The sequence below is a fragment of the Eleutherodactylus coqui genome, chromosome 10, assembly GCF_035609145.1.
Source record: "Eleutherodactylus coqui strain aEleCoq1 chromosome 10, aEleCoq1.hap1, whole genome shotgun sequence".
NCBI lineage: Eukaryota > Metazoa > Chordata > Amphibia > Anura > Eleutherodactylidae > Eleutherodactylus > Eleutherodactylus coqui.
Window position 1 is genome coordinate 84,795,534 of NC_089846.1, and position 26,029 is coordinate 84,821,562.

The following is a 26,029-nucleotide window of genomic DNA, read 5'->3' on the forward strand; positions in this document are numbered from 1 at the left end:
CGCAGCGCCATGCAGAGCTTTGTGAGTGAGGTATAGCAGTTTAAATTTAGTTCTGCAGTGGATGGGCAGCCAATGCAGCGACTGGCATAGTGCAGAGGCGTCTGAATAACGACTGGATAGAAAAATGAGTCTAGGTGCTGCATTTAGTATGGATTGGAGTGGAGCGAGTCTAGTGCGGGGTAGGCCAATGAGTAGCGAGTTGCAGTAGTCAAGCCGGGAGTGGATGAGGGCAACCACGAGCGTCTTTAGCGTGTCCGTGGTTAGGAACGGACGTATTTTAGCAATATTTCTGAGGTGCATGTGGCATGTTTGAGCCAGAGATTGGATATGGGGGGCAAAGGAGAGGTCAGAGTCCAGTGTGACCCCAAGGCATCGGGCATGCTGTCTGGGGGTTATAATGGTGCCAAACACTGGAATAGAGATGTTGAGGGGAGGTCGGTTAGAAGGTGGAAAGACAAGGAGGTCAGTTTTAGAGAGGTTTAGTTTGAGAAAAAGGGAGGACATAGTGTTAGAGACAGCAGACAGACAGTCGGTGATATTTTGGAGAAATGGTCCAGAGATCTCACGAGAGGAGGTGTGTAGTTGGGTGTCGTCAGCGTAGAGATGGTATTGGAGGCCAAATCTGTGGATGGTTTGTCCAATTGGGGCAGTATAGGTAGAGAAAAGAAGGGGAACAAGGACCAAGCCCTGGGGTACCCCGACAGCGAGAGGAAGTGGAGCAGAGATAGAACCAGCAAAGGAAACACTGAAAGAGCGGTCAGAGAGGTAGGAAGAGAACCATGAGAGAGCAGTATCCTTTAGACCAATAGAGCAGAGCATAGTGAGAAGGAGATTATGGTCGACAGTGTCAAATGCAGCAGACAGGTCAAGGCGGATTAGTAGGGAGTAATCACCTCTTGACTTTGCAGTCATCAGGTCATTTGTTACTTTTGTAAGGGCAGTTTCGGTCGAGTGTAGAGAGCGGAAACCAGACTGGAGGGGGTCGAGGAGCGAGTTGTCAGAGAGAAAGCGAGTAAGACGGGAGTAGACCAGGCGTTCCAGTAATTTGGAGATAAAGGGGAGGTTTGAGACGGGTCGGTAGTTGGCAGCATTAGTCGGGTCAAGGGTTGGTTTTTTAAGCAGAGGGGATATAATGGAGTGTTTGAATGAGGAGGGAAAAGTGCCAGAGGTTAGGGAGAGGTTGCAGATTGTGGTAAGGTGAGTAATGAGAGCTGGGGAAAGGGAGCAGAGGAGGTGAGAGGGGAGAGGGTCGCTAGCGCAGGTGGTGGGGCGGGCAGCGGAAAGGAGCCTGGAGACTTCTTCCTCTGTCGTTGGTTCTAGCGTAGATAGTGAGTAGGTGCTGGGTGCAGTGCTGATGAAACTGGGATCAGGGCTAACCATGCTGCTTTCAGAGATTTCTTTTCGAATGTGGTCGATCTTTTCTTTGAAATAGGCAGCTAGTTCTCCAGCAGTCAGGTCTGTCGCAGGGGCCTGTTCCTTGGGGCTGAGGAGGGAGTGAAAGGTCTCAAAGAGTTGTTTAGGGTTGTGGGGTAATGAGGAGACAAGGGAGGTGAAATAAACTTGTTTGGCATGGTGAAGGGCTAGGTTATACGTTTTAAGCATGAATTTGAAGTGGAGGAAGTCTGCTGGCAGCTTTGACTTTCTCCACAGCCGCTCGGCGCACCTAGAGCACCGCCGGATGAAGCGCGTTTGGGACGTGAGCCAGGGTTGCCGTGGTCTGCGTTTGACGGCTCGCGTCACAGGCGGTGCCACTTCATCCAGGGCACGGCTAAGGGTGGTGTGGTAATATTCGGCTGCCAGGTTAGGGCAGGGGAGGCGAGAGATAGGCGATAGGGAGGACTGAATAGTTTCGGCAAACTGTTTAGTGCGGACAGACTGGAGGTTCCTAGAGGTGCGATAGATAGGAGGGTCAGGAGAGATGCTAGGGTGCCTGATGGAGAAAGAGAGAAGGTTGTGATCTGAGAGTGGAAAGGGGGAGTTAGTAAAGTGAGAAGCAGAGCAGAGACGGAGGAAAACTAAGTCGAGAGTGTTACCATCTCTATGAGTGGGGGAGTCAGAGATTAGTGATAAGCCAAGGGAGGAGGCAAGTGTTAAAAGCTGGGAGGCAGATGAGGAGCTAGAGTTGTTAGTAGGAATGTTGAAATCACCAAGGATGAGGGTTGAGATTTCACAGGATAGAAAGTGAGGGAGCCAGGCAGCAAAGTGGTCTAGGAACAGGCGGGTGGGACCTGGGGGGCGGTAAATAACTGCAACACGCAGAGGCAGTGGGCGGAAGAGTCGCAGGGTGTGGACCTTGAAGAAGTGGAAGGTAGGCGAGGGAGCTGAGGGAATGACCTGGAAGGTACAGTTTGGGGAGAGGATGATGCCTACTCCTCCACCGCGTCTGTCATCCGATCTGGGGGTGTGGGAGAACTGCAGGCCATCATAGGACAATGCAGCGGGGGAGGTAGAATCGGACTGCTGTATCCAGGTTTCCGTGAGGGCGAGCAAGTTCAAGCGTTTACTGGTGAAAAGGTCATGGATAGTTGGGAGTTTGTTACACGCAGATTGGGAGTTCCATAGGGTGCATTTGAATGGGGCAGGGGGGGCATTTTGGTAGAGAACAGTACGGGGTGGGCCTGGGTTGGGGGAGATGTCCCCTGCAGCTAGGAGTAGCAGAGTAGCAAGGGTGAGCACATGGCTAGGGGATTTGTGTGGGTGTCTGAGGTGTTTCTTTGCAGTATTGGGGGGTTGAAGGCGTCTTAGGAAGTTGAACAGTGCATGGGAGCCATACATAGGTGAAGAGAGGAGGGAGGGGCTGATGTGGATGGAGTGTGTTGGGGCTGGGCCTGGGAAGAAATAGTGAAGGCTTGAAAAGAGGATAGTGAAGGAGATTAGTGCAAAGAGGAGAGTATTTACCTTCAGGCTTTGGACAGTTGTGCATGTTACCTGTCTCCTGCTCTGTGTAACTGCGCTGTATAACTGCATCATTCAACAGCATCAAACACTTGTTGCTGGAGACGTCAGGTGAGGCAGCCTCTGGTGAGGCATGGAGGGTAGAACTGACTTTAAAGTTCTGGCTACAGGACTTCAGCTGGGAGTGGCTTGTTACATTTCACTAGTCAACCAGCTGACCCACCTTTAGAGTTCCATCTGTCTGTTACCCGTCCTGCATTATGCAGTCTGTATCTGTGTCCCGGGTTCGGTCCTGTGGCCAGGTGCGCCCAGTGGATGTAATTTGCTGTAGACCCCTGTGTGGGAGGTACCAGTGTGTACTTCTCCCGCTGACTGGCTGGCGTCCGCATCAGGCCCGTATGGATAAGTCCTGTGCACGCTATGTTAGTAGGGTGAGTTGCCTTATTCTCTCCCATTTTGCAATCTTTGCCTTGGTGCCGTGTCCTTTTTAAATAAATCCTGTACATGTGTGCAGTTTGGAGGAGTTGCATAATTTTTGTTGCTATGCTTAAAGGGTCCGGAGGCGACTTTTTTAAAAGGGAGGTACTGTTACGTGTGCTGCTGGGATCTGTAGTTCTAAGCTTCCAGCAGCACAGCACTCACAGGGTTAATTGATTGAACTGGCTGGGTGTGGGAATTCCTGCTAGCCAATCCCCTGGGTCTATGCTCACATATAAACCCAGCTCCTGGCCAGTCTGTCTGGTGTTCAAGGTGAGCAGTCATGAATCCTTGTCTGTTGAAGTTTGCTGTGTGATTTGTGCCCTGTGCTGTTTCATGTCCGTTGGTTCATTTATATTCTGTTAGTTTTGTGTTGGCTTGCTGTATGACCTGCTATCTGTGTCCTGTTGCAGCGTGCTGTGTGAACTCTGTCCGGTTCTGCTGGACTTGTGGTTAGTGTAGGGACTAGCAGTATAACCAGGAGCCATGACGTGGCCTGCTAGCTTTCACATTTTGTACAAAACGTCAACTAATACCTGGTATTTATATTCAGCTTATCATCTGTTACTAGTGGTTGCATTTTGTATGCTGTGTATTCTGGCTCTGTGTATCCTGTTGTGCTGTCCCTGTCACGTGGCATGTGAATGCGTCCTGTTCTGGTGTGTGGCTCCTAGGATCAGCTAGGGCCCAGATTCGAAGACTGCCGGGTCATGCCATTCCTCCCCTGTAGCACAGGGTCAGTTTGCCAGAAACCTGTGTGTGTACCCAGTTCCCCTTTGGGTACGATCGTGTGGGCCCCGTGCTTAGTCTGCCCACACGATCGTAACACACATGTTCTTTCTTCCGGCGCTGCAGAAAGACGTCCGTCCTGAAGTGCGGCTGTCTTTTTCCTGCAGTAACACGGGTGCCGATGCGCCCGTGTAACTAAGCCCTCTATGTGCATCCCAATACTTTTGGCAAGGTAGTGTATCTATTCATAGGTCCGTATTATTTTTTTGTAAACGCAGCATGACTTTTTTGTGTATTTGACTCTGTATTTATATTCTTTGCAATTAGGCAAATGCAGATCAGCATTGTGGAAAATAAAATATTCAGAGGAAAATACTGATTATATACGGTTGTACCGTCATCCGTAACCCTTCCATAATATGGATCCATATACCAGATGTGTTACAATATGCTCGTCTGAAAGTGGCCGTAAGAAAATATTTTGGCGTTTACCTTTAACCCCTTTCTGCTTTACGAGGGTGGTCAAACTCTTTACATAATCTACTGTGTAATGTAGGAAGCGATTGCGCAGCGCCATCCTCAGTTCACCTGGATGTGGGTCGAGAACACAGACTGCGCCATTATCATTATTCGTGAGCTTTTCCTTCTTCCATAAGAAACAACCATTTCACATGTGTCATTTATCCACAGCTTTTTTATCTCCTCCTGTGGGGAAGATTTCCTTGGAATGTATTTTCAACTTCATAAACCACAAAAATAAAAGAGATTGCAACTTGATCACGGAAGAAAGACTCGACATCTCATTCTCAGCATTGTGGTGCAGATAACACCCTGCAAACACCACTGAGGGATGCTATCAGCAAGCTGCAAATGTCTGGATGAAGTGGCCGGACAATAGATCCCCAGGTCAGATGGATACTAGTGAGAGTCTCCCCACTCAGCCGCCTTCTGCCCTATCAATCACATAGAATGCGGATTATCCTACAAGTAACGACTCTTTAATATAAATCTAATGGCGTTTCAGGGAGCGATATCCTATAATTCCATTTCACAAAAGTTATTCACTCAAGGTGAATGCGCGTATAAAATCTCCAGGCAAATGCAGAACAACAGAGCAAATTCATCAAGTGCGAGAAGTTATAGTTAACCGCGCAGAAGGCGACGGAAAGGGAAACGGGACGGGTGGATGTCGGACATAAGTCACTCAAAAGTGATGGCTGATCAAATGGAATTCAGAAAGAAAACACGATGATGAAATGCAATTGGATTTCCAGCTGTGAATTATGAACCGGCTAAAAGAATCAAAGAACGATTAAAGGAGAAGTGTCAGCCGGAGAGAACTAATAGACATCAGTTATGTGTATATTAAGAAGATACATGGCAGAGTACCAACCACCCCATCTGCAATGCGCTGCAGCTTTTAACCCCTTCCCACTACTTTCCTTCTTTCCATTTTCATTTTTTCCTCCCCACTATCAAGGAATCGTAACGTTCTTATTTTCTCAGTGACATATCTATATGAGGGCTTGTTACTTGTTTCAATGGTACCATATACCATACTGAAAAATATTTTAAAAATTCTGGAAGTGTAAAAAAAAAAGGAAAATTGCACTTTTTTTTGGAGGCTTGGTTTCATGGCATTTAACCCCTTAAAGCGTGGTAACTGTATGGCAATTGGTCCTGGGCTTTAATCCTGGGGGATGTAACCTTCCCAGGTTACATAGTGCTCAATGAGCGAGCGCTTATTTTCATTATGTGACTGCCTGATACTCCTGTCATAGCAGAGCTGCAGAGTCCTATGAGACCCTGATCAACTCTGCCAGTGACTATTGTCACTACAAGGAAATGTTTTCCCCTGTAACTGGGACTCCAATGGATGCGGCTCCTATGGATTCCCCAGCTACAGTGGAAAAGTGTGAAATTAGAAAAAAAGACAATGTGAAAGACCCCCAGAGGTCTTACATGATGTCATAGGGGTCATAGATGGTAAAAAGAAAAAAATTGTTAAAAAAAATTACAGAATAAAATAAAAATATATACACAAAATATAAAATGACCCACTGCCAACGCCAACCAAAAGCATATCGACCTGTAATCCAAAACTATACAAATTATATATCAAAGTGTCTGAAACTAAATGAGAAACCTGTTTCTGTGCTTTATTTTAGTGTAAATATACTAATTTTAAAAATACACAACTATAAATTTAAAAAAATATATTTTTTAGCTTTTTACCCCCAAAAAGTAAGTGAAAAAAGAAATAAAAAATAACCCTATATGTCATAGAAAAAAAAATGCAGCAAAAATAATTTTGGTAGTTGAAAAAACAAAATAGGGCAGTAAAATCCCTATAAGGGCTCAGTCAGATGGGCGTTTTTTTGTGCGCACTGGTTTGCGCAAAATGCATGCGTAAAAAAATTTGCGTGACCGAAGCGTGCTGAAAAAAATAAAAACAAATCACCTTAAAAAATATTGCCTTCTTTGCATTTTTTTCCTGCTGGCATTCACGTGTGGGATAAACTACTGGACTTCTAAGGATGCAATACCAATTTTTTTAAACTGTATTTCTTGATGTGATGACTAGTTGGGAAAAGGTTTTTTAAAACTTTATTTTATTTTTGTTTAAAATAGGAGACAAACTTGCAATCATTTGATCGCTCATATAGTATGGAAGGGGCTCGGCCCCTGAATTTGCTACAGTGACCCCAGACTTGCGCAATACATATACAGCATGTGTTGGGAATGGGTTAAATGCATCATGTTAAATGGGTGTCTAAATGCTTTCCTATTTAAAGGAATCCCCCAAGAAAAATGATGCATTGTACGATGCCTGATGCAGGGCAGAAAGGGGCGGAGCATGATTCCATAAATGATGTTATTTGGCTCTTTATGCCATGTCTCAGGACTCTAACCCTGCATCAGGCAGAACACAGTTGGTCAGGTTCACACATGTGATCATTTCTTAGTCTTGTTGCAATATGCGCCCAAATTGTTCATTTTTTGTGCGTGTACGGGGGAAGTTGTTCTGGGGTTTACAGCGTTCCCAGTGCAGTAAAACTAACATGTTATCTTTATTTTGGGTGGTCAGTACGATTACAGTGATATCAGATTTATATAGGTTATTTATGTAGTACGAATTAAAAAAACTTTTAAAAAGATTGCTTTGTGTCAACATCTTTTAACCCCCATAAGTTTTTTCTTTTTCCCTTTTTTGCAGCTGTGTGACGGCTCAATTTTCAGTGAGGCGGTCTGTAGTTTTTATTGGCACCATTTTGGTGTGCATATGACTTCTTGATAGATTTTTATTTAATTTTTGTCTTGGAGATGCGGTAAAAAAAAAGTGCAGTTCTAAAATTGCATTTTCTTTCACCATGAAGGGTTAACAATTTGATATTTTAATGAACCGGACTTGCCCTTTTTTCTTATAGGACAATGGGGTTAATAAACATGTAATACTTTGTATCTTTTGTAATAATTAAAAAATCTTTTATTTTTTTATAGTGATGGGGACTTGAACTTGCAATTGTTTGATTGCTCATGCAGTATGCTGTAATATTATAGTATTGAGTTATACTGTATTTTCACAGGCATTTTATAAGGCATGCCACAGGCAAGTATTAATAGGCAAACATTCATGGCTGCCATGGGAGCTCTCAGAACTCCCCAGGCTGCAATGACACCTAAATGGAACCACAAAGTCTGAGTGTAAGGGGGGGGGGGGGGGGGGGGGGGAGAAGGGGGAGTTCTGGATATTTTAATACTAAGTGGGACATTTTAAGAGACTCTGTCACCATCTTTTCCCCCCTCTCTGAGGGCAGCACAAAGTAGCTTGAGTCACACTGATTACAGTAATATGTCTGCTGTGTGGATCTGTGCAGGAGCTTTGGAGAAACTTGCCTTATCAGTAGCAGCACATGCACAGAGGATTACTTATAGTAGTCCTGGATATTCATGAGCTGCTGACTAGCTAAACCCACCCTGCTCTCCAGCCAATGATTGGCTGGAGGGTGAGGTGGGTGTGTCCAGGCTGCAGCTCATGAATACTGAGGACTATTTCTGGGTCTGCATCCTACTAATACAAGGCAAGGTTGTTTTTTTTCAAACCTCCTGCACATATTCACACAGCAGACATATTACTTAACCATGTGACAGGCACTACATCATGGTGCTCCCAGTGAGGAATGCAAAAACATGGTGATAGAATCCTTTAAGTGCCACTATCAGAATTGACAATGGCATTTAAAACGTCAACAGCCATGATCAGAGTTATTTCCAATCTCGGCAGTTGCGGGGGGTTGTCAGCTGTCAAAGACAACTGACACCTGCCCTGTATGGAGCTGACTTGGCTCCTGAGCCCAATCCATACAATGGCAATGGAGTGTGAATGGTGAAAAAAAAGAGACAGTTGGAGCGACCCCACGGTGGTGTTTCTGATCGACTAAGGCTAGATTGATTAGTAATGAGCATGCATGTGTGGGGGTGCTGCCGGACAGTCTAAACCTTTCAAGTACTGGTCATGCTATGTGCAGAGAGCGGTTAAAGTTTGGCGCCAGGAGCAGCTCTGTGACAGCAAGTAGCAATAGGAGTTTGAACAATATTCTTTATTGTATAAAAAAGTTTAAGAACCAGCATAGCAAACACATTTCGAGGTGCCGCCTCTTCTTCTTTAGTTAACTGGGGTAAAGCACAACTGACTAGGGATTGGATATTTGGTTGTGTCTGTTGGCGGGGAAGGTTCAGGGATGCAGGATTGGTGCTGATGCCGATGGAAGAACCAGATTTTGACCATTCTCCATACAATGACAATGGTACCTGACTTGTGCCGTACGTATATAGTGCATGTTGGGAAGGTGTTAAGCTCTGAATGTCTCATATGCCACAAGTATTAATATAATAGAAACAATTGATGAATGATGTGATCATCTTTGAAAGATATAGAAGTAAAGTAATTGGAAATAATAAACTTCCAGTAGTTTACGAAAGGTGGAAACTGTCTTTTCTTTCCCCATAGGCATAGTGGGTGGCTGATTGATCATGCGGTTTGGTTGAGTTTTGTACTGTCTTTTATGTGAGTTTGATATTATTCTTGTGGATACACTAAAAATAAAAATAGATAATTCAAAAAATAATAATTCAAAATTAAATTTTTCAGAAAATCTGATGTTATGCTTTTTATTTATGTGTTTTTTTTAATGTGATACAAGGAAATAAAATTTCACCAGCACAAGGAAAGTTGAGAACGACTGATAAAACCATGTTTCTCCATTGTGGAGTGCAGAGTGAAAGATTTTCTCTGAATGAGACATCAAAACTTAAAAGTCTTTTTGTAGCACAAACAAAAGGTGAAAATAGAAAGTTTGATGATACAGGAATCTTCCTGTCTCCTAGAGCGAGTTATTGGTCGTACAATGGGTGAAATCTTTAATATATTGTGCTGTAATGTACTATTTTACCCGATGGCAAATGTGAAACTGCTCGGCCAACCTCATTTAGAGAGGAGCTTCTTCAGTGTGGTTGCTGGAGATAGCCGTAACAATGTGCATCAAGTCTAGTTTTTCTCTTTAGTTCTATTCTAGTTGGTTCTTGTAAGTGCGGTTTTGTTCCTGTGGTTGTCTAGTCCGGTCTTGTTTCCCAGCCTCTGCTATTGTCTGCTCATTCCTTGTTTGTATCTGCCTAGTGTTAGTTCACTATTCAGCTTACTTGTTTGGCTTCTAGTCTGGGTCTTAGTGGCCTCCTGCTCTCAGTATTTGAGACAGGCTCATCAATAAGGATAACAGAGTTCTACTTAGGGACAGTGGTGTCTGGTGTTTTGGTCAGTGCTAATGAAAGATTAGGGTAAAACGCAGTAAGTGCTAGCATCATGGAAAGAATCTGAGTACTACTGGGAGACACCACTGTACCCAGGAAACACAACTTCTAAAGGTTCAGTTCTACCATTTAGCATCCAGCCAATGTCACTATGTGCAGATCTATATCAGTTGCACAACAGGCACCATTAGCCCCTGATGGGCTCTGTTGACTTACAATGTTGTGTTCTGTCACAGTTCATTTCTTTACTTGAAAAAATGCACTTTTTTTTACAAATGTGCCAACCCCTGATGGACCCTGTAATATAATCTTTATTTACTGGTCTTTCATAAAAGGAAAAACGATTAAAACTTTATATTCAGTTGTCAACTGTAATAGGTAACTTAAAGGGGTTTTTACACTAATGACATCTATCCGCTATCCGTAGTGAAGGGAATAAAACTCATATTGCTGGTGGTCTAACCCCTGGGACCTCCAGTGATGCTGACATCTGCAGACCCCAAGTTCCAAATATGAATAGAATGGTGGTTTTCTTGCATGACCACCAGTTAATTCACTTCTATGGGATGGAGGGAGATTGCCAAGCTCATTGATCCCTGCTAATATGGCTTTATGACCTCTTCATACATTAGCCATGTTATCCTACCAAAAGTATTTATTTCCATTTGTTAATACTTAGTGGGGCTCCTTTGGCCCTAATGAGTTCAGATACCCTCTGCAGCATACTTTCTACTAGCATCTCGTACACTTTAGCTGGTATTCCCCTCCATTCACCATGCAAACGTCTGACAACTTCTTTCAAAGAGGATGCATCGGTCCATTTACTGTGGTGTTAGGAGCTTTGTCATTAGATAGCTGAGCAATAGAAGAACATATCATGGAGTAATGATTCACGCTACTCCATCTTCACATCTAAAGGATGTACCTGGGTGTGGAAGATCATGGGGAAAGCCTTTTACCTAAGTGTCTTGTGTTAACAGTTAAGTACTGTAGAGGCTCTGTTACGGTCTGGGCATGTTTTTCATGGCATGGTCTGGGTCAATTAGTTGTAGTGACAAGAATCATGAACACGGATGTGTAACAATAATGTGCTGCCAACAATGTATCAGGCTGATACATCTTCTTTGAGAGAACTCTCCTAATGTTTGTAGGGTGAATTGAGGGAAATACCAGCAAAAGTGTATCAGACATTAGTAGAAAGTATGCAATGGAGAGTATACAATATCATGGGGGCCAAAGGAGTCCCACTAAATGTAAACATAATAATAATGACTACTTTTGATTCTTGCTCAGGTATCCAACTACTTTTGCCAGGATAGTGTATTACACTGCTTTTTGGGACTTTATTTTTTAGCCAAACATCTCAACAAACGTGTTTTGCTACAAAAACATAAATCAATAAAGAAGACGAAGATTTATACTGAAGAAAAGTCTGGAAAAAAAGTCAAACTAGGTAAAAAGTTAATAACATTATGTCAACAGACAAAGGCAACAAATTCACACTTACAGAAGCGGATCTCTTAGAGCGCAATCACAATTATTCAATGCCGTTCAAACCTTTACAAACGCCTAGCGGACATAGATCAAGGAGGGACAAGCTGACAAATACGTGCAAATGAAACATTTCACAGTCAAGGAGAATGACATTGGAAAAGGGAGCGGTATTCGGGTTCAGGTACTTTAGTTCCTGCATTCCTTGTGTCAATGCCACCAGTGTTGTTCTATACATGAATGCTTTGCTTTATTTATGGTTTTGTACAGTTATTATATTTTATTTCACTTATTTCTCCATGTTTTGCTGTTATTGTCCTTACCACCTCCAACTCATTGTCTTTCAGGAGCCTTCGACCTCGTTGTCTTGCAATAGTCACGGCTCTTGAATAGTGGAGAAGCTTTTCTGTATGCCATCCCCACATATCGGCCATTGTTGTTCCTTGCAAATTGTCACACGTTTAATTGAATGTATTTTAGTTAAACACAGAATGGAATATAATTGCCTTTTAATAAAGTGCTACATCTCATTTGCATATAGTACTTGGAGATAGAATAATGCTGCAATAGTTTGAATGTTCTTAAACTTAAAGGTATTTATCAGCTTTTACGACTGCCATCTGTTAGAAGAGTCCACAGAAATAAGCTTATCACAAGTGATCCCAATGCTGAGACCCCTAGCAATTAACTATGGGAGAAGAGTATTTAATGCCCCTGTAACTGGGGTTTAATGCGTTTAACCTCTTGGTGACGAGGACCTTTTTTTTTTCACTATTAGTTTTTCCTCCCCACTTTCAAAAAATCATAACTCCTTCATTTTTCTATTGCCATAGCCGCCTGAGGGCTTTTTTTTTTTTTTTTTTTAATAGGACAAGTTGTATTTTTTAATGGTGCTATTTAATGTAAAAAGATATATAGAACCAGCTCACCCACACTGGACCTAACAACCACCGGTGGATCCTATTTCAGCTCCAAAACACAAAATTTCCTCCAGCACTCATATATCATATAGTAAAAACTCGACCTTTATTGTATCTTCTTTAAAAGCATCTTTATAGGAGTAGAGAGATGAAACATGAAGCACTGTTTACGCGTTTCAAGCCTCATACTTTGGGCTCTTCTTCATAATGATGTTGCCAACTGCTCTGGGTTAAACACAACCCCTCCACCCCATGTGATGAATCAATTAATTACACATTATAGATGCAAATGACATTATTCTAAAGTCAAGTTACATAAAACATGCAGTCACAAAATGTCAATACATATAAAAAGCAAATCTGATCATTGACGCCAACCTCCAGGATGGTGACTGTCTGGCATCATATTCCAAAAGGCATCTTTGTTTCTCAATTTTGCCCCACAGTCGTCGCCTCTATGAGGTCTTGCAACACTTTCAAGAAGCACAACTTGAAAGAGCGCAAGATCGTCTATATGTGCGGATGAAAAATGTTTCAATAGTGCAGAAATCCTTATAACACACAGAGAATCGTGTACATGTTCCGATTGCTCCGTGGGTAATATTCAATATGTTCGGTCCACTATACGACCACTGAAAACAATAATTGCAGAACATGTACATGCATGCTGTCATTAACCAGGAGCAGAGGGCTGGGAACGTCATTATAGGAAAAGTATGAGGCTGGAGACGCGTAAATAACGGTCTGCGTTTTATTTTTCTGTTCCTATAAAAATGCTTTTAAAGAAGATACAATAAAGGTCAATATTTACTACATTTTCTACGAGTGCAGGGGCAAATCTTGTGTTTTGGAGCTGATTTTTAAAGTACTATATAATGTACTGGAAAACTTTAAAAAATTTCTAAGTGAAATGCAATGGTGAAAAAAGTGCAATTTCGCCATCTTTGCAGGATCTTGTTTTTACAGCGTACACAATGCAAAATGACATAACTTTATTCTGCACGATCACAACAATACCAATAGAGATGAGCGAGTACACTCGCTAAGGGCAATTACTCGAGCGAGCATTGTCCTTAGCGAGTACCAGCCCGCTCAGAAGAAAAGATTCGGGTGTCGGCACGGGTGAGCGGTGAGTAGCGGCAGTCAGCAGGGGGGAGCGGGGGGGGAGAGAGGGAGAGAGAGAGATCTCCCCTCTGTTCCTCCCCGCTCTCCCCCGCCGCTACCCGCCCGCCGCCGACACCCGACCCTTTTCTTCCAACCGGGCCGGTACTCACTAAGGACAATGCTCGATCGAGTAATTGTCCTTAGCGAGTATGCTCGCTCATCTCTAAATACCTTTATATAGTTTTAATTTTGCTGCAGTATTAAAAAATAAACTATCTTTGAAAAAAAAGTTATTATTTCCTGCCACCATCTTCTGACAGCCATAACTTTTTATTTTCCAGTAAATGTAGTTTTGTGAGGGCTCGTATTTGTGGGATGTCCTGTAGTTTCTATTGGTACCATTTTGGAGTTCATGTAATGTAACTTTTTAATCGCTTTTATTACATTTTTTTCTTGGAGACGGGGTGACCAAAAAAGCGCAATTCTGTTTTGTTTTTTTTCCCCTAATGACATTCTCTGTGTGGGATAAATAATGTGTCACTTTGATAGCTCAGGCTTTTACGGACATTGTAATACCAAATATGTTTTTGTGTCTTCTTCTTATTTAGTTTTTTTTTATTATCAATATGGGAAAAGGGTTTGTTTCCAACTTCTAATACCTGTTATTTTTACTAATAATTGCTAAAACATTTTTTGGCTTATTTTTACATTTTTTTAAGACTCCATAGGGAATTTAAACTTACAACTGTTTGCTCATTTATACAGCATAATGCAATACCATAATATTACATTATACCGCATCTCAACAAACAGTCTATTTAGACATGCCACAGGCACACCTTAATAGGCATTAATTTATGGCAGTCCTGGGGGCCTTGACTGCTGCCCATGAGGTTTCTCAAAAGTTACTAGTTGGTACTTTAAATGTTGTGTTAAATGTGGTTGTTCTGGTTGATGTATGGACAGTAAGCAGTATGGTGGTCAGTAATCAGATAGGAAATGCAGGCTCGTGCACTATATTGGGTATGGGCAGATAATAGGGAGGCTCACGAGTAACTTGGGGATGCTAATGTAAGAGCTACCAAATGTGGGAACGGTAGGGCCCTATATAACCAGAGTTTGTACAAAGTGGCGCATGGTAGACTTAGACTATAGTAAGCACCATTAACGATCCACAAGAAGACAAAGGTGAGAGAAGACGCCATTAGGACTGTCGTTGTCAGAATCTGAGTGAGGGTGTTGCTGAGATGTAAGAGTCCAGCACCTGAAGCACAGGTAGAACCAGAGAGTAATGTTGGAGGATCGACAGTGTGGAGCAGGAATGGCCTGCTCGAGTGGAGAGACAAGAAGTCTGTACAACCCTTAAATGGAGAGCACTGACCGCATACCGGCTGCTGTCCGCCATCAAGTATTAACCCTCAAGTGTCTTGTGAGACTGTGTAACAGCTAAGCTTGTTTGACTCGAGTTTACAGTTTTATTTTAACGTTATGTCTGTCTCTGGCTATTATTCCTGTGCCATCCAATTGTGGACTGTAACAGTGACCAATGTCCTCTTGTGCCTGAAGGACCCTGTTATAAACCAACATTACCTGATGTTTGGCATATCAAAAAAGGGGCCAGCATCAATGTCCGTACTATTAGGGTACCAAGATACCTTCAAAGATACTTCCCTACAGTAGCGCAGTCTGTGGATGCGATGAGTTCACCTCTCATGAATGATGTTGACTAGAGATGAGCGAACGTACTCGTCCGAGCTTGATACTCATTCGAGTATTAGCGTGTTCGAGATGCTCGTTACTCGTGACGAGTACCACGCGATGTTCGAGTTACTTTCACTTTCATCTCTGAGACGTTAGCGCGCTTTTCTGGCCAATAGAAAGACAGGGAAGGCATTACAACTTCCCCCTGCGACGTTCAAGCCCTATACCACCCCCCTGCAGTGAGTGGCTGGCGAGATCAGGTGTCACCCGAGTATAAAAATCGGCCCCTCCCGTGGCTCGCCACAGATTTGTTCTGGCATAGAGGAGGGAAAGTGCTGTTGGTGCCGGAGCTGCTATAGGGAGAGTGTTAGGAGTATTTTAGGCTTCAAGAACCCCAACGGTCCTTCTTAGGGCCACATCTAACCGTGTGCAGTACTGTGGAGGCTGCTTTTTGCAGTGTTGCACTTTTTTTTTTTGCATATCGGCCGTGCAGAGCATTGCGCCCTACAGTAATTATTCATACTCCAGGGCCAGAAGTGGTGGTTAGGCAGGGACAGAAGACATATATTGTGAGGCAGGGACAGAAGACATATTTATTGAATATAGGCAGTGGGCCTTAGCAAAAACATTTGTGGAAAAAAATCTATTTGTGCTGCCTGTGACTGTCCTCAGTGTACTGGGTCTGTGCTGGGGGTAGTTGTCCTCCTAATTCATACGCAGCCAGCTAAGTGTTACAGCAGGCTTGCGCAAAATTATTTCCTGGCTCTGTGTTGGCTGTTAAATCACCGCTGTATTCCAGTCCACAGTGCAACAGTGTGCAGTTATTTTACATACTCCAGGGCCAGTAGTGGTGACGCAGGGACAGAAGACATATACACTGTATATAGGCAGTGGGCCTTAGCAAAAACATTTGTGGAAAAAAATCTATTTGGGCTGCCTGTAACTGTCCTCAGTGTACTGGGTCTCTGCTGGGGGTAGTTGTCCTTCTAATTCATACGCAGCCAGCTAAGTGTTACAGCAGGCTTGCGCAAAATTATTTCCTGGCATTCCGTAAGCGAAGTCAGCCTCCAACCACAGGCCAATAAGCGGCACATTTAATTACAGCGTTCTGTTTCTGCACTACTGGTAATACACCATGCTGAGTGGTAGGGGTAGGCCTATAGGACGTGGACGCGGGCGAGAACACGGAGGCCCAAGTCAGGGTGTGGGCACAGGCCGAGCCAGTGCGGTGGCCAGGGGTAGAGGCAGGGCCAGACCGAATAATCCACCAACTGTTTCCCAAAGCGCCCCCTCGCGCCATGCCACTCTGCAGAGGTCAAGGTGCTCTACGGTGTGGCAGTTTTTCACACAGACGCCTGACGACCGACAAACAGTGGTGTGCAACCTTTGTCGCGCAAGATCAGCTGGGGAGCCACCACCACCAGCATGCACAAGCATATGATGGCCAAGCACCCCACAAGGTGGGACGAAGGCCGTTCACCGCCTCCGATTTGCACCACTGCCTCTCCCCCTGTGCCCCAACCTGCCACTGAGATCCAACCCCCCTCTGAGGACACAGGCACTACTGTCTTCTGGCCTGCACCCACACCCTCACCTCTGCTGTCCTCGGCCCCATCCAGAAATGTCTCTCAGCGCAGCGGCCAGACGTCGCTAGCGCCACTGTTTGAGCGCGAGCGCAAGTACGCCGCCACGCACCCGCACGCTCAAGCGTTAAACGTGCACATTGCCAAATTGATCAGCCTGGAGATGCTGCCGTATAGGGTTGTGGAAACGGAGGCTTTCAAAAGCATGATGGCGGCGGCGGCCCCGCGCTACTCGGTTCCCAGTTACCACTACTTTTCTTGATGTGCTGTCCCAGCCCTGCACGACCACGTCTCCCGCAACATTGTAGGCGCCCTCACCAAAGCGGTTACTGCCAAGGTCCACTTAACAACAGACACGTGGACAAGCACAGGCGGGCAGGGCCACTATATCTCCCTGACGGCACATTGGGTGAATTTAGTGGAGGCTGGGACAGAGCCTGGGAACGCTCACGTCCTACCCACCCCCCGAATTGCGTGCCCCAGCTCGGTGGTGGTATCTGCGGCGGTGTATGCTTCCTCCACTAAACCACCCTCCTCCTCCTCCTACGCAACCTCTGTCTCGCAATCAAGATGTGTCAGCAGCAGCAGGACGTCGCCAGCAGTCGGTGTTGCGCGGCACGGCAGCACAGCAGTGGGCAAGCGTCAGCAGGCCATGCTGAAACTACTCAGCTTAGGAGAGAAGAGGCACACGGCCCACGAACTGCTGCAGGGTCTGACAGAGCAGACCGACCACTGGCTTGCGCCGCGGAGCCTCCAACCGGGCATGGTCGTGTGTGAGAACGGCCGTAATCTGGTGGAGGCTCTGCAGCTCGGCAACCTCTCGCACGTGCCATGCCTGGCCCATGTCTTTAATTTGGTGGTTCAGCGCTTTCTGAAAAGCTACCCACACTTGTCAGACCTGCTTGGAAAGGTGCGCCGGGTCAGCGCACATTTCCGCAACTCCAAGACGGACGCTGCCACCCTGTGGACCCTGCAACATCGGTTTAATCTGCCAGTGCACCGATTGCTGTGCGACGTGCCCACACGGTGGAACTCTACGCTCCACATGTTGGCCAGGCTCTATGAGCAGCGTAGAGCTATTGTGGAATACCAACTCCAACATGGGCGGCGTAGTGAGAGTCAGCCTCCTCAATTCTTTACAGAAGAGTGGGCCTGGTTGGCAGACATCTGCCAGGTCCTTGGAAACTTTGAGGAGTCTACCCAGATGCTGAGCGGGGATGCTGCAATCATTAGCGTCACCATTCCTCTGCTATGACTCTTGAGAAGTTCCCTGCAAAGCATAAAGGCAGACGCTTTGCACTCGGAAACGGAGGCGGGGGAAGAGAGTATGTCGCTGGATAGTCGGAGCACCCTCATGTCTATATCTCAGCGCGTTGAGGAGGAAGAGGAGGGGGAGGAGCATGAGGAGGAGGGGGAAGAGACAGCTTGGCCCACTGCTGAGGGTACACATGCTGCTTGCCTGTCATCCTTTCAGCGTGTATGGCCAGAGGAGGAGGAGGAGGATCCTGAAAGTGATCTTCCTAGTGAGGACAGCCATGTGTTGCGTACAGGTACCCTGGCGCACATGGCTGACTTCATGTTAGGATGCCTTTCTCGTGACCCTCGCGTTACATGCATTCTGGCCAATACGGATTACTGGGTGTACACACTGCTCGACCCACGGTATAAGGAGAACCTTTCCACTCTCATTCCCGAAGAGGAAAGGGGTTCGAGAATGATGCTATACCACAGGGCGCTGGTGAACAAACTGATGGTAAACTTCCCATCCGACAGCACTAGTGGCCGAAGGCGCAGTTCCGAGGGCCAGGTAGCAGGGGAGGTGCAGAGATCAGGCAGCATGTACAGCGCAGGCAGGGGACCATTCTCCAAGGCCTTTGCCAGCTTTCTGGCTCCCCAGCAAGACTGTGTCACCGCTCCCCAGTCAAGGCTGAGTTGGCGGGAGCACTGTAAAAGGATGGTGAGGGAGTACGTAGCCGATCGCACGACCGTCCTCGGTGACGCCTCTGCCCCCTACAACTACTGGGTGTCGAAGCTGGACACGTGGCCTGAACTCGCGCTGTATGCCCTGGAGGTGCTTGCTTGTCCTGCGGCTAGCGTCTTGTCAGAGAGGGTGTTTAGTGCGGCTGGGGGAATCATCACGGATAAGCGTACCCACCTGTCAACCGACAGTGCCGACAGGCTTACACTCATCAAGATGAACAAAGCCTGGATTTCCCCAGACTTCTCTTCTTCACCAGTGGACAGCAGCGATACCTAAGCAATACGTAGGCTGCACCCGCGGATGGAAGCATCGTTCTCTATCCCCATCAAAAACGGGGACCTTTTTGCTTCATCAATCTGTGTATAATATTCCTCCTCCTCCTCCTGCTCCTCCTCCTGAAACCTCACATAATCACGCTGAACGGGCAATTTTTCTTAGGCCCACAAGGCTTAGTCATATAATTTTTGTAAACAATTTTTATATGTTTCAATGCTCATTAAAGCGTTGAAACTTTCACCTGAACCAATTTTTATTTTGACTGGGCTGCCTCCAGGCCTAGTTACCAATTAAGCCACATTAACCAAAGCAATTAATGGGTTTCACCTGCCCTCTTGGTTGGGCATGGGCAATTTTTCTGAGGTACATTAGTACTTTTGGTACACCAATTTTTGGGGGCCCTCACCTACAGTGTAATCAAATTAATTTTTAGCCCACCTGCATTAAAGCTGACATTACATCAGCTGTGCTGGGCACTGCAATGGGATATATTTATGTACCGCCGGTGGCTTCCTGGCACCCACCCATGCTGTCGGTCCACACGGAGTTGTAACTGCATGTGTCCACTTCTAAAGAACCCCAGTCTGACTGGGGTATGCAGTGTGGGCCGAAGCCCACCTGCATTAAGCACGACATTACATCAGCTGTGATGGGCACTGCAATGGGATATATTTATGTACCGCCGGTGGGTTCCAGGGAGCCACCCATGCCGTGGGTCCACAGGGAGTTGTAACTGCATGTGTCCACTTCTAAAGAACCCCAGTCTGACTGGGGCATGCAGTGTGGGCCGAAGCCCACCTGCATTAAGCACGACATTACCTCAGCTGTGATGGGCAATGCAATGGGATATATTTATGTACCGCCGGTGGCTTCCTTGCACCCACCCATGCTGTCGGTCCACACGGAGTTGTAACTGCATGTGTCCACTTCTAAAGAACCCCAGTCTGACTGGGGTATGCAGTGTGGGCCGAAGCCCACCTGCATTAAGCACGACATTACCTCAGCTGTGATGGGCACTGCAATGGGATATATTTATGTACCGCCGGTGGGTTCCAGGGAGCCACCCATGCTGTGGGTGCACACGGAATTCCCATTGCGGAGTTGTACCTGCCTGTGACTATTTATAAAAAACCGCGGTCTGACTGGGGCATGCAGACACCTTGACAGAATGAATAGTGTGTGGCACATAGGTTCCCCATTGCTATGCCCACGTGTACAGCTCCAGATGGAGGTGGCACAGGATTGGATTTCTCATTGCTTCTGTACAGCATTGTGGGCTATCGCCCCACCCCTTTTAAAGAGGGTCGCTGCCTAGCCGTGCCAACCCTCTGCAGTGTGTGCCTGCGGTTCCTCCTCATGGCAGACACACTTATAAATAGACATGAGTGTGGCGTGGCATGAGGGCAGCTGAAGGCTGGGCAGGGACAGTTTGGTGACACTGGGTCGTGCGGGGGGGGGGGGGGGGGGGTTGGTCAGCATGTAACCCAGGAGAAGTGGCAGCGGAGTGTCATGCAGGCAGTGATTGTGCTTTGTTGGAGGTAGTGTGGTGCTTAGCTAAGGTATGCATTGCTAATGAGGGCTTTTCAGAAGTAAAAGTTGTTGGGAGGGGGGGGCACTCTTTCCGGTATTGTGGCTTAATAGTGGGACCTGTGAACTTGAGATGCAGCCCAACATGTAGCCCCTCGCCTGCCCTATCCGTTGCTGTGTCGTTCCCATCACTTTCTTGAATTGCCCCGATTTTCACAAATGAAAACCTTAGCGAGCATCGGCGATATACAAAAATGCTCGGGTCGCCCATTGACTTCAATGGGGTTCGTTACTCGAAACGAACCCTCGAGCATCGCGATAATTTCTTCCCGAGTAACGAGCACCCAATCATTTTGGTGCTCGCTCATCTCTAATGTTGACCAATACAGTTTCTAGACATGGTCATTTCAGGCTCACCTGAACATCCAAGATTTATTGAAGACCCAAATTGTAAGAAGACAATTTGGGTCTTCAATAAACTGAAACCTTAGGGATGGTTAAAGTTGTGGCTGCAATCAGCAATTGGATTTGATATCAGTCTCAGGAGGCAGATGTGCTTTTATAACTTTTCTGGAATGTCTACTCAGTAAGAAGGTACAACTTGAACATAGACTGGTGGCAACCACCTTTATTTATCTATGTGGGCTTGAAAACCTGGTCACCCTTAGCTACGTATTTCCCATGTGATCGCTAGGGTTAGCTTGTAGAAGGTGCACAAGCAGATGTAGGCTGAGGTCTGCCAGGTCAGATGATTTTCCTTTTTGGTGCAGCAGCATCTTGTGGAGCTACTTGAGTCTTCACCCTTTTGGCTCTGTCTTCTACCCTCTCAAGTTCTGAGGTGCCAGTGTCAGCTAATTGACACCCTCTTGCAACAAGACTGCTTAGTTCTGCTACTGTATGTATGCCGTGAGCTTGGTTCTGTGGCTGTACTTATATACCGAGTTTGGTTTTGATACTGTATTTATGTTATACACTTGGTTCTTGTACCATATTTATTCACTGAGCTGCTCTGGTTTGGGTATGCTGGAGTGTTTCCTTTGAAGTTGTACTGTCTCCTTAAGAAGGGGTGCGAATGCAGGAACAGAGCTGAGGACAAAGTAGAGACAGTAAGTGGTGGGGAGAGGTGCTTGGCACAGGACGGAGGTTGAAGCAGGAGTCTCTCTTGGTGTACTACAGTATCATAGATACAGTCCTAAGGATAGTTCCCTGCCGAAGAAAGAGATATGGCCATTGAGAAGCTTTCAGAGTGTGCAGAGAGCAGCTAAGCTGTGGACAGAGGAAAAAGGGGGTCTCTTCCAGTTTCTGCTACAGGGTTCTAGCTATTGTTCTATGGACAATTTTCCTCTGGGGAACAGTGAAAGACGCGCTGAACAGTGACGTTAGTGCCAAGTAATTCCTCCGTTCCCTCCCCTCCCAAAACGCTGAACCTGCATCAGTGGGCCTAGTAGAGAGTCATCTCCAGTCATACGGGCATGGAGTTGTTACAGGTACCCTATGCTAAATTAGAGACTATTTTATTGCTGATCCTAGTCAACAAGTATTGGCTATGAAAAGAACACAACCCTTCCACCAAGTGTTCAAGATGTCTTTCCAATCATCAAGGCTCTGTTTGTGCAAGCAGTATGATTTCAGTGCTGGAAGCAGCATCAAACCAGGCATGATTAAAAGAACAAAACAATACTTTCTGATTACTTGTAAGATGCTTGAAGGTTCTTTAAAACTTCCTTCCCCACGTTACATCTGAAAATAATTTCATCTCTGGAAGCCGGAGAAGTGACTGCCTGCGGTGTCGGGGCTTTGTTTCCGTAAATGATTTTGCAAGTGAGATATTGTAGGTGCAGCCTTGTGTTTAGACCTGCAGAACAGAGACCATGCCGAGATAACAGATTATCGACACCAGGCAGGTTCTTCCTCGTCTTTGAAGTCTGTTCTGTAGTTATGCAGAATGCGAAATGATTGCATTCACTTCACCTGCAGGCAAAACTCAAATCACTGGCCTCCGATGGCTTTCCAGAATCACTAATTAACTGCAAGCACTTGGGTCAGATGTTCGCTAAGCTGATTTAATTACTCAACCAACATTATACCAAGGCTGTCAGCACTAAAGAGCGCAGGCACCGTGCTGGGGAGGGAGGGGGGGCATCGGGAAACCGAAACATTCAACAGTTTGAAGGTTTATTATAAAGTGGGGGAGGAGAATCAGGCCGATGCCAACGATGAATATGGATGGGAGATGGGCTGATAAATCTAGGACAGAAGGAAATGTGAGGCTTGGACAATGGGGAATAAAAAGGACAATTGGATCAGTAAGCTGGAAAGCGCTGGTAATTACGGCATGACTCACTGCGGTTCTCCAGCAGCTGTTAATGATGGACCGGGTTATGGAGATTGAGGATATTACAAGAGATAAAGACAGGTTTCTTTTTCACACTAAATGTTTGATTAAACTTGCAAAGATACTTAAAATATTGAAGTTTTATTAAGCTGTCATCTAACATGAAAAGCCAAACGTGCCAATAGTACAAAAGGGCGCCGTCATATACCTGACCAGCCTTAGCTGTGCGTGACTTGCGCAGTCGCAAAAGGTGAGTGCCACCAGCTTGCGAGGGGAAAATCAGGTGGATGTAGCTTGGATGATCACTCCCTTTAGGTCTACCCAGACATATGATCATCTTCCTCCTTGCTCTATTTCCTCCCCTTTAATGTTCCAATGCACCGCTGGCAGGCCATCATCACCCCACAACATGATTGCTTAGTTCTGTTACCGTATTTATGTTATGAACCTGGTTCTAGTCCAGTATTTGTGCCATAAGCTTGGTTCTGGCGCTGTATTTATGATATAAGCTTGGTTCTGGCACTGTATTTATGATATAAGCTTGGTTCTGGTGCTGCATGTAATTATTGAACTTGGTTTTCAGTACAGTGTATCACAGAAAGGGAAATATAAAAACAAACAATCACTGAAAACGGCCATATACTTACTGACACAGGAGGACAAACAGGTGCACCAACCTCAGCATACGGGCAGCCATACTGCCAAATGAGGGGGCCAATTACACCTGTGGAGGACACTGATGAGACAGCCACTCAGACATCCTCCTATATAGAAGGGAGTGGCTGCTTGGTGTATACTCCTTCACAGAGTAGATACAAAGTGCCAGACCTTCTGATACATGTAGTGCACCATGCAAACAAGCAATTAATGACACCATAATAGTTTGACGGGCTGCCCTGCACCGTAAAAAGTGAACCACATTGGTACTGTTACTCTGGGCTCCCCTGGTGTTTAAAACCACACTGCATGTGAATAATACATAAAAAATAGGTATTAGTTAAATTTGGCCAAAATACTTGAGCTCACAAGCCATGCGTGATACATTTATATTAGTGCAGGGACTCACAAAACGCGAAGAGCCTTGACAATTGGCTTGTGAGCTCAAGTATTTTGGCCAAAATCCAATTTATATCTCGCATTTATTATGTATTATTCACATGCAGTGCAGTTTTAAACGCCAGGGGGAGCCCAGGGTGGCAGTACCAATGTGGTTCACTTTTACTTGAACTATTATGGCATCACTAATAGGTTTCTTGTTTGCATAGTAGACTACATGTATCAGGATGGTCTGACACTTTGTATCTACTCTGTGCAGGAGTATACATCAAGCAGACACCCCTCTACATATAGGAGGCTGTGTGAATGACTGTCTCATTGGTGTCCTCCACAGGTGTAATTGGCTCTCTCATTTGGCATTTGGCTGCCTGTTTGCTGAGGTGGTGCACATATCTGTATTTATCTTATAAGCTTGATTCTGGTGCTGTATATATGTACTGAACTTGGTTCTGGTGCTATATTTATGTTATGAGCTTAGTTCTGAATACTGTATTTCTGTACTAAAGTTGTGTTAGGGACACTGAGTGTGGACCCAGTGTGCCAACCAACAGGTTTGACTTTGGGCTAAACCTGAGGGCATTATCCTGCTCACTCTCCAGTCTTCACCCTCTAACCCTTGTACAGGGATATGGCCTCCGCTGCGGAGAGCTGAGCAGGCCACTAACTCTTGGAGTAGGCTCTGTGCGGTTAACAGCTGACCCTCGGGGTCAGAAGCCCTGCTGCAGATACCGTGCAAGCAGGCAGGATGCTCAGGCAGAAACTGGAGCAGAGACAAGACCGACAAAACAAAATCAACAATGGGTAGGTAACAGAGACAAACAGCAAGGCAGAAATTGTGTAGACATATTAGCAAGGCAGAGGACTTGTGCTGGCAGCAGAAGCAAAACACACCAACACTCAGGCAATGAGGGAGGGTTCCCAGCTCAGCTAAATAGGGAGGTAATTGCCCATTACCCTACAGCTGAGCTGGGAGCACTGGAGAAGGTAACCCCTGCAGTGCTGGCAAGAAGTGTGCAACAATTCATACTATAGAGGAAGCAGGACGACGTCCGCTTCTGCCAGAAATAGCAGGAGGAAGGCAAGTATGAGTAGCTCGCCTAATAGGTTGGCATTGTATCTATGTACTGAGCTTGTTTTTGGTGCTGCATTTATGTTATGATCTAGGTGATGTAAATATGTACTGAATGTCATTCTCATGCTGTATTTATCTACTAAGCTTGGTTCTGGTACCATTTTTATACACTGAGCTTGTTTCTGGTACAGCATTTATTCACTGAGATGTTCTGGGGTAGGTATGCTGCTCTCTTGCTGCTTCCTGCACAAGCAGAATACAGGCTGACTGCTTATTGGTGCAATAGATATTGTTTTTACCTTATGACCAGGTGGCGTAAAAAAAAAATCTGCACAGAGTGCCATCTAACCTAAAGCTAGCACTGGTCATAATTAGCAGAAGTGTCATTCATGGCAAAACGTAACTCCAACCCAACAATATCATATACGGTTAATTAAAACAAATTATAACAAAATATATATATATAAGGACAGCGCCCACAGGATAAAATCCAATAAAAAACTGTGCCTATTGGCCAAATACGCAGGGTATACACTTACCCGGTGTATAGCAGGACCCTGTATAGGGACCCGCTAACACCCCATATCCAAGTGTGCTTTGAATATATATTTATAATCCTCCTCCAGAGTTCCTTCAAATCCTGTCAGGCTAGAGACAAGGAGAGCCAGCAGATTTATCACCATATCCCTCTATGGATCCGTGTCAAAGTAGCAAGGTTTAAAGAAAAAAGAAAATCCGCGCTCCTTCAGGAAAAAGTTATCCTCTGGTTACCAGAGGATAACTTTTTCCTGAAGGAGCGCGGATATACGGTTAATTAGTATTCACACCATTTCTTGCTGCTCAGAAACTTGTGTCTGGGTGACCACTGATTGTGTTCAATAAGTGCTGCATGCATTCGAGAAGATGAGTCTAACTACTAGACTGGTTCTCCATATTGCACAGATTCTAAGTCTCTACCATTAAGTTTCTTGTCTCACAACAACCTGTATCCACGTGCTCCATTTGGGATCTCCCTACAAGCCAGAATAGCAAAGCTGCTGCATCCATCCATTACATGGTGTTTCATTGTTGTAA